At 34.6% G+C, this 14,891-nt stretch overlaps 1 protein-coding gene across 13 annotated transcripts in view; it reads left to right on the top strand.

Annotated features, from left to right (window-relative positions):
* RBFOX1 (RNA binding fox-1 homolog 1) overlaps window positions 1–14,891 on the top strand; it is a 939,260-nt gene that overhangs the window by 906,129 nt on the left and 18,240 nt on the right. The window lies entirely within an intron of this gene.

The raw sequence follows: 14,891 nt of genomic DNA on the forward strand, positions 1-14,891 counted from the left end.
TTTTCCCTTGGAATCATGGAGATAATTTCTAAAGTCTTGAATACGTATTGAAAAATTTCTTTAGATGCTAAATTAGACATCGTTTTAAATGCTTCCACTTCTTAAAGAAATCAACAGATTAAGAAATTTCAGTGAACTATTTCTTAGATTGAAGTGCTGTTCATGGATTCTGTATTTTTAGAACAAAGTACCATGGTATGAATGTTACAATGCTATGCATGCATATTTGCCTTTCAAATGCTTATTCTGGGTAATGAAGACCTGTTTTTTAAAGTTATGTGAATAAAATAATTTGCATGTATGGCTGAGGCATGCTGTGTCAGACAGGTAAGCAAGTTACTTTCTATTAATTTTGGATCAGTAATATCAAGTAGATATGTGCTGTATGCACTTTGTTCACGATTGTACTATTTCTACTTAGGGTAACCTACAAAGGTGAAGTGCTACTCAGTAGTTTCATTTCATTTCCACAAAGGTGTGTTAGCATGTCGCAGCTCTAGTATTTTTCTGTGAGCTTATAATGCCAAACAATTCCTGCTTCTAAAAACTTACTAAACTGAAAGGACAAAATTATAAATAACCTCCTGTGGTTAGTAATTTTTTGCCGGATATCGTTCAGGTGTCCCTGGATCATTTTATAGGGTGTTTATTCCTATGAATAAATTAATTTCTGAAAACCTGTATGTTGCATACAGAAACTGAACAATATTAAGATGACTTTTAAATGCTTTAATTATGACTTAATGTGCCTTCTCAAAAAACAAATCAAATGCTGTAAGATAAAACATCAGTTGGTCACATGTTCTGCTATGGGTAGAGAGTCAACATCACTAAGAGTAATGCTGACAAAAAAAAAATAAAGGATTTGTCTAAGAAGATAGCGCTCTTAAATGCTGTAAAGGAAGCTTGAGATGGCATCAGTAGTAATGCAGTTGTTATAACCCTTAATTATTTTTTTGAAAAAATGTCTAATTTTCAGATACACTTTGTGTATAATTAGAATTGTAATAACCTATCTTTGCTTGCATAATTTTAAATATCTTAAATGAATTTTATATCTTTTGGATTTTTTTTAATTTAGCTTCTCTTTTTAAATGTGGGTAACCCTCATCTTTGATCTGCTTCCCCCAAATGAATATGGTTTCTTGTCTTAATTACGAATATTGCAACTGAATTTCTTTGTGGCAGAATCCTAAAACTAGCATAGAGAACAAAACAAATAACAATCTGCTCAAACATTTCTTTGCATATGGGAAACTATGTGCAAACATGGATACCTCTGATTACTCACAACTACAGTTTGCTTAATTTGATTACTTTTCATTCATTATTTAATGAATTTAATTTAGCAACTTTTGTGAATTATTAATATTGAAAGTGCTGAAATATAGTTCAGTACAACTGCTTGTATCTTTTCTTCCCAATGTAATAATCATCTGCTATCTTCTGACAATATTGAAGATTCCGTATCTCCTTATACACCACTCTTATTTAGTGTTGATTTGAGCCCCTATTTAATTTAATTACACATGAAATATATTTACTGTTTATGTGTAAATAATGCCCAGAAAAATGACGTGAGGACCAGTGAGTATGTACTATTGAAGCAGTGACATATCATGGAAATACTACTCCATATTAATTTAAAAAAAATTTAAAAAATCTCATATACATGATGAACGGCAGTGTTCCATATTTGACATGCTTCTTAAGTCAGGAGATGGAAAGAGGAAATCTTTAGATTGGAGACATGTTTTGGTAAATTAAAAAGAAAGGTTAACAGAAAGATTTGGGACTCCAGAATCAATACACCAAGTCAATGGATAATGATTACTGTAAGAGAGTTCTATTGTGAAGAAATGCAATGGTATCCTTGTTTGTCACAGCTGGAAATATTGCTGGAAATAGGCAAAGAACAGATATATAGGGGAGAATCAGGTGGCAAGGAAATCTCATGAAACAAATCAATGCAAACCCCTAAGTATTTGTTCAGGACAAATCATGTACTCCTAAAAACAATTTCACAATGGAGGAAGACCTTGCAGATTTCTCCAGTTGTTTCTTAGGACTGTAGAACAGAAACAACAAAACAAACAAAAAGGTACATTTTTGTTTATTTATGAAGCAATGTAATCACTGAATATGACTTAAAAAAATTTAGATTTGGATTTCTGTACAGTGCGATCTATCATCGTACTAAATTGCACTTAAAGATTTGAGGCTCTTTGCAGAAATGGATCAAAAAAAATCATGTTTAAATTTCCAATATTTAAAATATTTCTGATAAATTTTCTGATTCTTATAAATGATAAAAGGAGACCTACTGGTCTATGTATGTTCTTCACCATTCTGGAGCTTTGCCTGCCGAACTCTTTAAACTGAGAGTGTTTGGAAAACAAAATTGTAAGGATGTGCAAAAGATATTAAATCAGATGTTAACAAAATGATTGTACAGCTTTTGTTCAGCTTTCATGTAATATTTAAAAAAAAAAATAAATATATAGTGGTTAGATTTCTGTCCAAGTCTGAAGTAAGCGAAACTAGCAAAGTCATCAAGTTTTAGATTTATGAGGTAGAAAGAGTCAAAGCATGGCAGTGGGGCGTATTGTCATTTTGTCATTGCATGTTCACTTGATGTTGCTAGTATGTCTGTAATGCTGTATTGGATTTGACAGATCCATCACATAGCTCAGTGAATGGCTTGCTTGAATTAAGCCGATGGGCAGACTTATTCACATTGATTGGCTATTGGTTTTGTGTTTTATGATTTGATTATTGCATCTTCGATCGGAGTAAGAAAAATGTTCCTTTCTTGCATATTAACTTTGTCAGCAATATTTATGAAAGTGTATATGGTAGTATAATAAAACAAAACCCCAATAATAGTAAACTAGCCTTGTCTGAAAGGCAGAGTCATTTTGCTTGTACTGCTTGCTAACCCTGTTATACTTAATAATGATAATTATGTGTGTCTATATATGTATGATTGTGTATTCATATATATACACACATTCCCCATCCATCACCCACCCACAAACAGGCACACACAGGCACATGCACACATACACACGTGCGCGCGCGCACATATATACATACAGAGGTATTTTGCTGTGAGTGTAATTCCCTTTTTCTAACACAGTGTCAAATTTAAGTCTCACTACAGACAATGGGAAGACTCCCATTGACTTCTTTGTTGTCTGGATTAGATCCTTCATCACTGGAAGCTGACCTCTTTTTTTTCACTAATCTTTTTTAAAAGCAAATAAGGCATAATCCAAAATATTTTGCACATAGTATAGTAGTATAAAATATAGTCTTTTTTTTTTTTCCACTATCAGTTTATGTTACATGTTCTGTGGTCATACATAGGTTTTTGTATGAAATTGGAGACAGGAAATTTTGTCATATGGAAGTTGTGTATCTTCCAGATCTGAAATCTTACTCCCGGTAAAATCCTGATATTCTAATAGTTTACATTTTTAACGTGGAGTATTCATTTTTGTCAAAGTACTCGTGTCTACAGAGATATAATTTATTAAATTTTCCAGTTCTCTTTGGGCAAGTAGTTGAGAGTAATACTTGATATTTGTGGTCAGATTATCCTAAAATACAATAGGTACATATTTGATTTAATTGGAAACATGCTCATTAAAGAATGAAGACTTAGAATGAAGAATAAAAATACACAAAATATAAATTGTGAGCTTCTGTAGATGGAGGTGATTTTCTTGTATATTGTAGACTTTAAGATCCTGTATTTTATGAATAAACAATGAAACCCACTGTAGTTTTACTCAAATTATTTTCTCTTATTGAGGATCTTACTAGTGATATATAATAAAAATTAAGGTTTTGAGAGCATATAAAATATAATAGCATCTTCAGTCAGAATTTAAGTTTTCCATTAAATAATTTTATAGAAGGATAAATATTTTAAAATGTAGTACTTCATTCATGTCATGATCGTACTGTCTAAGATTTAGGAAAAAGAGCTTCTATACACAGTTTTAATTTCTAAACTAATCGGGTTGGAAGAGGAAAAAGAATAGGATGTAGTGATAACCTTACTCTTCTACTCCCAGCTGGAACCTTCAAACCTTTTTGAATTTTGATATACAAGTTGAATCTTGAGAAATGGAGAAGTTTGGGGGACAAGACGATACATAAGCAAGAATCGTATAGCCCATATCCTAGGCTACGCAAAGTTTGAGAATGAGAAGGATCAGTTAGCATCTTGACCGGGTACAAAGGTGGTCTTTAGCTTCTGTAACAGCAATAATATAGATTATATTTAACACTTTTCTTCTTGAAATACTTAGGTTTGATGTGGTGATGTTTGATTGGTCTAGTTTTTTCTGGATAGCTTGTATGGTAGCTGAAGCTTGTTTATTCCCTAATATTGCAAATTAAAATCAATTCATTCACTTTGCTGTTACAGAGACGTAATGGATTTGGGCATCTACCTGTTAGGCTTGTATGTCTTTATGTCTGTATCTGATCTGTGGCAAACTAGAGGATCACTGGTATCATGTTAATATTTCATAATCCATATTCATCACTCAGATCACAGTTTGGGGAATGACTGGAGCATATGACTCATGTTATAGCCATAACAGTACCTTTTAGTGAAGGAATTAGAAAGTAAAAGTGGGCAAATACGAATAAAGAGAATGTAGTAGAAAAAACTAATCAAAGAGTTTAAAATTCTATGAACAGGGAGTTTCACGTAGAGCAATTTGATAGGAATTTCCTGAAATAAAAGCGTATTGCATAGAGTGCTTTCTAATGATTGAAACATGGTTCATTCTAATATATTGTAGATGTAACACTTTTGGGGGGAGACACAGCAAGTCATATTACTGTAGGAAAACATGGCAAACAATTATATTTCCTAAAAATATAATCTCCTACCAAGTCTAGAAAGCTACTTAGTATATTTCATATATATTTTAATACATTCCTCTAACTTTGGTAGAATTAACATGTTTTCTGATACTTTGAGGGCTTGATTCACCTGTGTGTAATATCACTGTTCATATAATATCCATGTGACTACTCAAAACTGCTCCACTAGTTCAAAACTGAGGTAATACAGTAGTGAAAAAGCTTAGGGTTCCTGGCCCACAATGATGGTAAACACCGATTGTGAAACTTTTATCATATCAGAGCTTGTATTCTTCATACCCTGCTTCTAGTTCTCTTTACTATAATTTCCATTCTCCTCCACTGTAATATGAGGGGCTATTTTAAGAATCCCCATAGACAAGGAAAGGCTTGGCTTTTACTGTAAAATCTGGTTTGACATCCATGCTGGAAATCATGAAGAAAAAATTGAGAAAGAAGGTAGAGGAACACTAAAGTCTAGATTTCCATACCTGGCTTCCTAAAGTGCTCCAAGTTTAAAGATGTTGAGTGCTTTTGCTGCCAGTTTCTTCTTGAACTTAGTGGGAGCTGCTAAATGTTTATCATTAAAAAAAACAACAAAAAAACAGTGCACCTATTCCGACATTTACATATCAACTTCAGTACCCTTGTTTTCTTTTTGTTTAATACATCTAGCCTACATCAGGTTATATAGCATGAGTTTTAACTTAGGGGTTTCTTACTTTAAAATAAAACTTCATAGTAAATAACTGTGATTATGAATATATTCCTCTGATGCATTTTCATGCATGCTTTTCCTCTAAAAAGCAGAAAAGAAAGGATTGGTTAACATTTTAAAGTAGGAATTATCTCATTAATAGTTCATACAGGCTTCTTCACTCTAGAGGATATTGAAAGAAAGTGTGACTTTAAAATTTTTAAGCGTGTTGTATTCAGCAGACTGAATAAATATGGAGTTAGGGAGTTACTGAAATATTGATTCCTACTCCAACAGACCAAAACTGTTACAGTCTATTGGGTCAATGCCTGTGACATGATAGACCATAACAGTTCCTTTGGACATGTCAGTGTCTAATTATACACTTTTTAGTTTTCAGATCATTGACTTGATAGACCACAAAGAGGCAGATTAGAACATACTCTAAGTATTGTCAACCTGAGTGCTTCCACTGTGAGTGCTTTAAAAGCAAGAAGGAATTGAGAGCGTTGTGAAGGAGTCAGGGAGAAGTTGAAGGTATGAAATGTTATTAATAAAATAGGGAATTAATTGGATATAGTCTATATGGATTAGCCATGTAATTTGCAATGTGTTTTAGGCAAGCTGAGTAAGTATTAGAAGAACAAACTTAAAATGACTGTGTAGTGAAATTAATCAAGAAAGAGGCAATTTACACCCTTGCATGTTTTTACTGTAGTGTTTCCCACCTCAAAGGCGTCTAAAGCATTTGATTAGGTATTTAAATAGAACTTTTTTTCACATACCTTTGGGCCTGTCAAGTTTCTAATACTCTAGGAACACACCTGTGGCAAAACAGCAGTTTGTAAGAATACTGCACAGCAGGAAGGGGAGTAGAAAGTTTGCCCATGTATCCTAAAGAACAACTTTGTGAAAACTGCTATAGGATGTTTCATATACAGGCAGAAAAAAAGTAAGGTCTTCATTTAAACCAAACATGTACCAGCCTCCAAACTTCATTTTATGTTTCTTGAATGCATTCTTAAATAATCCTGGCAAGGTTTTCATATATATGGTATTTTAGTTATAATATGAAAAAATGATGTTGTCAAGTAATTTGTAGTGTCATTCAAACCTTCCAATAATTTAAAGGGAAGGAATTGTTGTTAGTCATAATTGCTAAAGAAGTTTATAATTATACCTCTGTATATCAGGAGACTTTATTGTGGATAAAATGGTGGTTACTAGTAAACCATAATAATCGTTATGAAATCAGAAACAAATATAAAGTATGTTTTAATGATACATTGTTTTAAAGATGACATGATATACATAAAGAATAAATCCCCCAACTAAATAAATATATACTATGTATTTTACTGGATAAAATACTAATTCTTTACACAAGGCTGACTTCAAAATGCTGTACTGTTTGCCCTAACGAGAGTGAAAAATATGTCAAAAATATAGTAATAAATGAAATTTTCAAATATAAATGATAAAACTTCAAAAATAGCCTTAATTTAGCAGTCATGGATCATACTGACATCAGTTTACATTGCTGACACCAAGCACTTCTGAAGTGAAGTTACTTGATTACTTCTTCAAGGATTTAATTTTAGTGTGTAGACTGTGTTAATCACAGTAAAAGGCAAATAATCTTAGAGCAGTTATGCCACTGAGATCACTATGAATTCAACTGTGATTTATGTGGTGCTCAGAATTTCGCATATTTGTTTTAGGTTTCATTTTAAAATGTTAAGATCCACTTAAAAATCATCTGTGTTCCTCTTGCAGATAAATATGCATATTTATACTATGTATATTGTATTATTAATAATAAATACATTTATATTATGTATAATATATTATGTAATCCTTCATACATAGAAAAATTCCACTGATACAGCAGGTAATATGAATTAGAACTAAACGTATTTGTATAGCTCTGATTTAAAAAATAAATAAATCAGCAAATAAAATGTGTAGAGTTAAAATGTAGGTGAAAGGGCTACAGATTTTTCCACTCGTTGTGATGTAAGACGTTGTCCACATTTTGGCAATATATTAAAACAAACATATTTTTTGCAACAACTATACTAAGTTGCACAACAACTATACTAAGTTGCAAAGTATAGCACCAATTTGCCAGAAATTTTCTTTATACAGTCTTTGAGAGGTAATGAGAGGAGAAAGGGGGAGTTCATATACAAGACATTGCCATGGAAGAATTCTACCTGCACTGTATGCAGTACGATCACCTTCTCATTTCCCTAACATGCTTTACGGCATTAATGTTAGGCTATGCTAAAAGGAGTCTCTCTCTTGCAGCATTTGAATGGGTTAGCTAGTTAGTTCAATAGAAGGGCTAAAAAAGATGCCTGTCTGTTGTGGTTTAACCCCAGCCGGCAACTAAGCACCACGCAGCCGCTCACTCACTCCCCCACCCCCAGTGGGATGAGGGAGAAAATCGGGAAAAGAAGTAAAACTCGTGGGTTGAGATAAGAACGGTTTAATAGAACAGAAAAGAAGAAACTAATAATGATAATGATAACACTAATAAAATGACAACGGCAATAATGAAAGGATTGAAATGTACAAATGATGCGCAGGGCAATTGCTCACCACCCGTCGACCGACACCCAGCCAGTCCCCGAGCGGTGATCCCCCGCCCCCATTCCCCCCAGTTCCTAAACTAGATGTGACGTCCCATGGTATGGAATACACCGTTGGCCAGTTTGGGTCAGCTGTCCTGGCTGTGTCCTGTGCCAACTTCTTGTGCCCCTCCAGCTTTCTCGCTGGCTGGGCATGAGAAGCTGAAAAATTCTTGACTTAGTCTAAACACTACTGAGCAACAACTGAAAACATCAGTGTTATCAACATTCTTCTCATACTGAACTCAAAACATAGCACTGCACCAGCTACTAGGAAGACAGTTAACTCTATCCCAGCTGAAACCAGGACACTGTCCTAAAAAAGATGCTGGGGAAAGCCTGACATAAGAATACAAATTAAGAGAAAGCATCTCCTGTTGACCATTTTTCTCTTTAGTTTTTTGGGGTTTGCTTTTTTGTTTGTTTGTTTTGTTTTGTTTTTCTCTGAGTAAATGGAATAATACAGACATATCAGTGGTCTTGGGAACGCACATTTCCATTAGTGTCCAGAAGAGTTAGGGATTTTTTTTCCTTTTCCCTTTTTTTGTTTTTTTTGGCAGAAGTGCTTTTTGGTATTAGAATGAATTCTTCCTGTTCAAGAATTTGTGTGACTGGTGGCAGGATAAAATTTAATGAGAGAGATTTCTTAACTTTTCTGTCTCCTGCTGTCTTTGGCAGTCTGAATTATGTTAGAGACATCTTGTCATTGGCTAAATCACACCGTAATGTCCTGTGTTGAGCACAAAGATGACACAAATAAAAAGCAATGCAGAGTTGACTAATGTGGCAGTCAAATTAAGGGCTTGGTTAAGCCACCCAGACACAGGGATCTAGTGCCATTTGAGATGCTTCGGGTCACGCGAGACAGCCAGGCAGGCAGAGGTGACACTGGACCTTCTGGAGTGGCAGCTGAGTCCAGGCAGATGGACGAGCTGCCTTGGCTTGGGCAATCAAGATGAGCTTTGGTGATTTCTGTGAGGTAGTATTTACAGAAGTAGCTACAGCTACAGTAATTTCTTTTGGTGCAGGGTTTTACCCCATACACTTCCAAGGCTCGCCTCAAAATTTCAGAAAGGAGCATTTAATGAAGTGGTCAGGAATGATGGAGGTGGGACCTGCATTATCTTTTGACAATGAAAGCAGAATACCTAAGTGAAAGCAGAATAGCTGCATCTTCCTCTTTGTCTTGGCATCAGTATTAGTACTTAGGCTGAACAAGCAATTCTGTAGAAAAAAAAAACCTGACATGGAAGAAATTAGTCTAAAAGTAAAATATACTTTCCTAATGCACATCAGGTCAAACAAGTTACTGTTAGTGTTGTTGAAGCTTGATACCACATGAATTACTTTCTATTTACAGTTTTATTCTTACTTCATTTAATATATCTTATAGGTATGGCTGTAAAGTTGTTTAGTGGTCTTTGTGTTGTGATTCAAATGCTATGAGTACGATAATGTACTTTGATCTTACAGTAATGGGAATATAAAGCATGATAACAGCAAAATCAACCTTCTTCTTATAGTTAGTATAATACTGTTAAAAAGTTTAAATTCTTTGATAGCCCCGATATTTAAATTTAGGACACCAGGAGAAAGGAGTTGGGGAGGACTTCATAAAATGATTTTAGAGGGAACCTCAGAAGCTTTGTCCATACAGGAATATTACAGAAACCTGAAGCAGCCAGCTGTCAGCTACGTTATATTTCACAGTGAAAAGGCCCACAACATTAGAGTCCTAACAAGAGCAACGAAGCCTTAAAGTTTAGAGCATGAAGGAAAAAATAAAGTATCTTTAATAATATAGCGGGAAAATATATAGATGTACCACATGTAACACTTCTGGGAAAAACCATTGCTACACTGTATAATTAGCACCAGATCCTTGGGGAATACAATTTGGAATAGCTCCAGTGAAGTCAGTGCTTTCAGTTAAACTGCATCAATTTTACCAGCTGAGGTTCTGATCCATGAAATCTAAATACTGACTGTATTTGTAAATCCCATGGTGGTCTTACCAGAAAAAGTCAACTGATTACATATAGTTTAAATCTTCCTACTGTAACTTCTGTTCAGTATTGTGTTTGCTTTCATCTTAATTTCCTATGTTCTGGGGCTCTGCACTGTTTTCAGCAGTTGCTGTATTTTTGGGAGGGGGGACTGCACCTCTGTGTTAAGCAAAATTATTTCTGTCTAGTTTTGTGAAGTTAGTAAGCAAAGTCCGAGAATTCTGGCGTATGAAACATAATCACTGTGCGTTAGTGGATTATAATTTCTTTTATATTTCAAATTTCCTGGAGCTAGTGTGATTATTTTTAGGGAACTCCTGATTTCTTAAAATCCCACTTGACCTCTATTATGGCTTCTATTTTATGGAAGCTCTGTGTTGCAAAGAAGAGGGACTAAAAAATTCTGGGAGTGCTGGGTGAAATTATATGTGTGTCAAAATTTTGTTCTTAATCATGTGCTGTGTAAAATATAAACAGTGTTGAAAAGTCTGACTGTCACCCAGCCTTTTATGGAGAAGACAGGACACAGAGAACACTTAGTAATTTGTCCCATCTGCCCTACAGACACAGGTTCTTACACCCACAATGACCCAAGTGTATAAACTTCCCAGACCCAGCTGTGAGTACTATTGTACATATGAAGAACAGCAGGGCCAGTGGCTGTGAGAGGGAAAACGCGGTAATAGGTTGATGCTTTTTTAGGAATATGCAGTAGTGCAGACAGACGAGCACGTACTTTCCCAGGATGGGACAACTATAAGGAAACTTTTAGGGGGAGCACTCAGTGTAACAGTCTATCCTGAAATTAGGTTGGAATTTTGCTCCATGATGGTTAGATCCCTCAAGTCATAAAGAAGACCATCTGAGACCCATTCGCTGAATCTCCTCCTATTTTCCACTTCCAGGTTCTGAATCTTCCAACTAATAGTAAAGTAGCCAAATCACGTATGGGTCAGGCCGGATCAGTGGTTACGTCTGCACTGTACACCCAATCTCTGTTACAAGATTCTGCTCTTTCTGAACTCCACTCTAAGTTGCCACCAAGCTTTAAAATAAAATCTATTTAGATGTAGAAAATGTGATAAAAGTTGTACATATTTATGTGTAACTGAATTATCAGAGTTTCAGTATTTAAGAAAACTTTCGTTCTGTTTTCTCAGTGAGGAGAAACTCCCAACTTTCCACATGTGAAGGAGCCTAAAGTTCAGTATTGTATCAAAGATGGCATAAACTGGAATTTCTCTCTCTGTTCTGGTATCTATTTGATATTCCAGTAGCTGAGATCATTGGTGTTAGTGTTTATGAGGATGGGAAACATTAAGGAATTTTGGAAAAGTTTGAAGGAAAGTCATAAATGTTCATCAATACTCTAACTTAATTATTCCTGACAAAGCATGTACATTAAAAAGCTAATCAACCTCATTGGAATCTCAAACTTGAAACTAACTCTCAGGATATGTAGATTAAAAGCAATTTAAAAAGAGAGTCAAGACTATTTAAATGTGCTTACAGAAACGATTTCTGTAGAAATAAAAGCTAAAAATGCTACATAGCAGTTACAAATTGTTATCATGTTTCTACTAAATTTCACATATGTCACCTTACCTAAGCTTAAATTCAGTGTTGGTATGCATGTAGCTTCTGTATTAGGTCAGTATGCTTTAGAATGAACGTATAGAATATTTTTCTGTACTACTTCAGCACAGTTAAGGTGACTTGCAAGAAGCAAGACTATAAAAGACAGCTCTTCTTGAAAAATGGATAGATGCAACAGTTTGGTAAGGGAAAGTACTGACAAAATATATTTATGAAATATCTTAGATCTCTTAATTAACTTGTGGTAGTATAAACATGCTGAAGAAATTAGGCTATGGTATTTAAAATAAATAAATAAATAAATTTGCACAGTCCAGAAGGCCTAATTTCTGTGAGTACATAATGTTTACTGAAGTCAGTTGTAATTAGTAATATTTTTCACTAAATAGTGTATATAATGAAAAACGTTACTCCAGTTTCACTTAAATCCCTGTTCTTCATTTGCTTAAATATTTTGATTTAATACTTTATTATCTAAGTCTTTTAATTCAGTGGCTTGCTTTAATTTAGAACAGGGTACTTTTAGTCAGGTGATAAAGTTGCACCTGAAAATATTTTGTTATGCTCTTTGAAGTTTGATGCTGCAGAGTATATCGGTTTGATTCTGACAGCTGGACTTCTCCTTCCCACCTCATGCCATCATGAAAACTTTCAAACAATATTCGGTTTTATAGTGCAAGGCCTGTCCCTGTCTAACTACAAATTATTAGTTTAATAATGACTGAAAGTCATTCCTGAGGACATAAGCCCTAATGTTGCTAATCAAGGATCTTGTAATATAAAGTCTCCTGTAATAAAAAGTGCAGTACAGAAAGATATATGCATAAGATCATGGTTTTGGTTTGGGTTTTTTGTTGGTTGGTTTTTTGTTGTTGTTTTGTTTTGTGTTTTTTTTTAAAGCTACCCTGTGAAAAAGGTGCCAAGATGGAAATGCTGACAAAGGGTAGTGAAAAGACCCTTTCCTAAAGGTCTTCTCCATTCTACCACAGATTGCATCTTTCTTGGACAGTTTAGCAAGAAACAAAAATTCACATGTGGGCTTTCTTCACATAAGTAGTTCTGTATATTAAACAGCCATAGTGAAGATAAGGCTTGGACTCTAGTGATTATAGATTAAAAAAAAAAAATAAATCCAGTTTTATGCTAAAGTATGGCCTGTTTTCAACAAACTAACAGCATCAAGGAGAGAGAAAGCAAGCACCTCATGTATTGGATATGCAAAAGACTTGCTGGGTAGAAATAGCAGGTGCTAAAACTGATAGGGAGGTTTATGTCAGATCTGGGGCCTTCGAGGAATATATTCGTTAGGAGTCTGCCAAAGGGTCTGTGGGGAACGGAGCAGAGGAAATTAGAATGTACTTGAACCTTTTGCAAACTGGGGTAATGCAGGTTCAATAACTACCCCGAAGTCAGAAAGAGCATCTAAATCACTTAATATTGCTTCTGCTGTCCTCCCCTTCTGTTTCCCTCTGAATTCAGGAAATACATCAAATGATTAAACTTTTTTTTTTCCAACTTTAAAAACATCTTTATTACCGTACTGGTAAAAATCTGTGGTAGTTTTCTATTTACTAAACGAAATAAGAAATTGATATACAGGCTTGAGACAAGTAATAGTATGCAGAAGTGTTTGCCCTTGGGAAATAGCTGCTCAGATGGAACACAGCCATTTTGAGTCCCAGAAGTACATTTTCATGACCCTTACTGTCTGGGTTTCCATCAGAGAGCTCAGGCTGCCAAAGGGTGTCACTCCAGCACTTAAAAGGATTGCACTTAGCCCAGGCTGTGAATATCTGGCAAGTTGAATATATCCAACTATACATTCAAATCAATGTATTTGGCATGTTACTCTTCCAATTTGTTTTTCTGTTTATCTCCCTTACAACCAGTAACAACTTCTAACATTTTATTTAAAGAAAAGAAAAAAATTCTCTGGATTTTAAATATGTGTTCTTTTACATCAGAAGTATAAAAACAATGAGCAGTAAAAATTTTGTTCTATACTTTCACTGTTAATATACAAATTAAATTATGGAAGCAATTCCGTATGTTAATAATTGAACAGGGCTTACTGTATAATTAAGTTGGGTCCACTTAGATTTCTTGTACCTTTCCGAATCAATAAAAAGTGTAGCAGTGATGAGGAACATTAAAACAACCTAAAATGCATCATGGATTTTCACCATACCTTACTTGTGGGTTTTTTAAGCCTTGTACACTTGATACAGTCAGTGCATAAAATTGGTCTCTAAAGGGAGCAACCCTACGTCTGCAAGGGACGGAGTTAGGTTAGCTGCCCTTTTCCAGGTCTGCTTTTCATGTACTTTAAGACAAATAGCTTATGATGCACCACAGTGTCAGCTTAACTCAGAAGGACTCCTTTTGCAAACTATGGGGTTATCCACACTAAGGAATAATACTTGCTTTGGACATCAGGTGGGATATATGTGTATAGTGACACCTCTGATTATCAGTTCTCCCTCTAGGTCTACAGCAGTATAGAATTTAACTGAATAAAAACCTGCCGTCATAAAAAACATTAAAGCCACCAAAGTACTAAACAATTTCTTATAACTGTTACAAGTAATACCTAATTAGTCATAAAAAATGGAACTGGTTTATTGAACTCCAGCATCTAGTCTTACTTTTCATTCCCACAGTTGCTATGCTGACCAATATGTAACTTTCTCCTTACTTTTAAAATTGATTTATGGAGTTGTGAAATGAATTTTACAAAAGCAAAATACAGGGAAAATAGTCTCTTCCTATGTAAATTGAAGCAGTATGACAAGGAATATTTATGGTAGATGTTTTTAAATAGGTATCACTTTGGGTTAAATTTTTAAAAATTAATTTTCTACCAATAATCACTAAAGAGTTGGTAATAAAAAGTAAGATTTCAGAACGGTTTCAATAACATCTGTCATTCCAAAAGACAAAGAGCAGTTAGTGTTCTGGGGTCTTTCTGTAAGTAACTAAACCGGCATACTATTCTTACAGATAATTCTGTACTTTGGCATCTGAAGATAGAGTATCTGTGGCTCAATGTTCCATAACAACAAATGTTCTGTATAG

The sequence above is a fragment of the Buteo buteo genome, chromosome 29, assembly GCF_964188355.1.
Source record: "Buteo buteo chromosome 29, bButBut1.hap1.1, whole genome shotgun sequence".
Taxonomy (NCBI): Eukaryota; Metazoa; Chordata; class Aves; order Accipitriformes; family Accipitridae; genus Buteo; species Buteo buteo.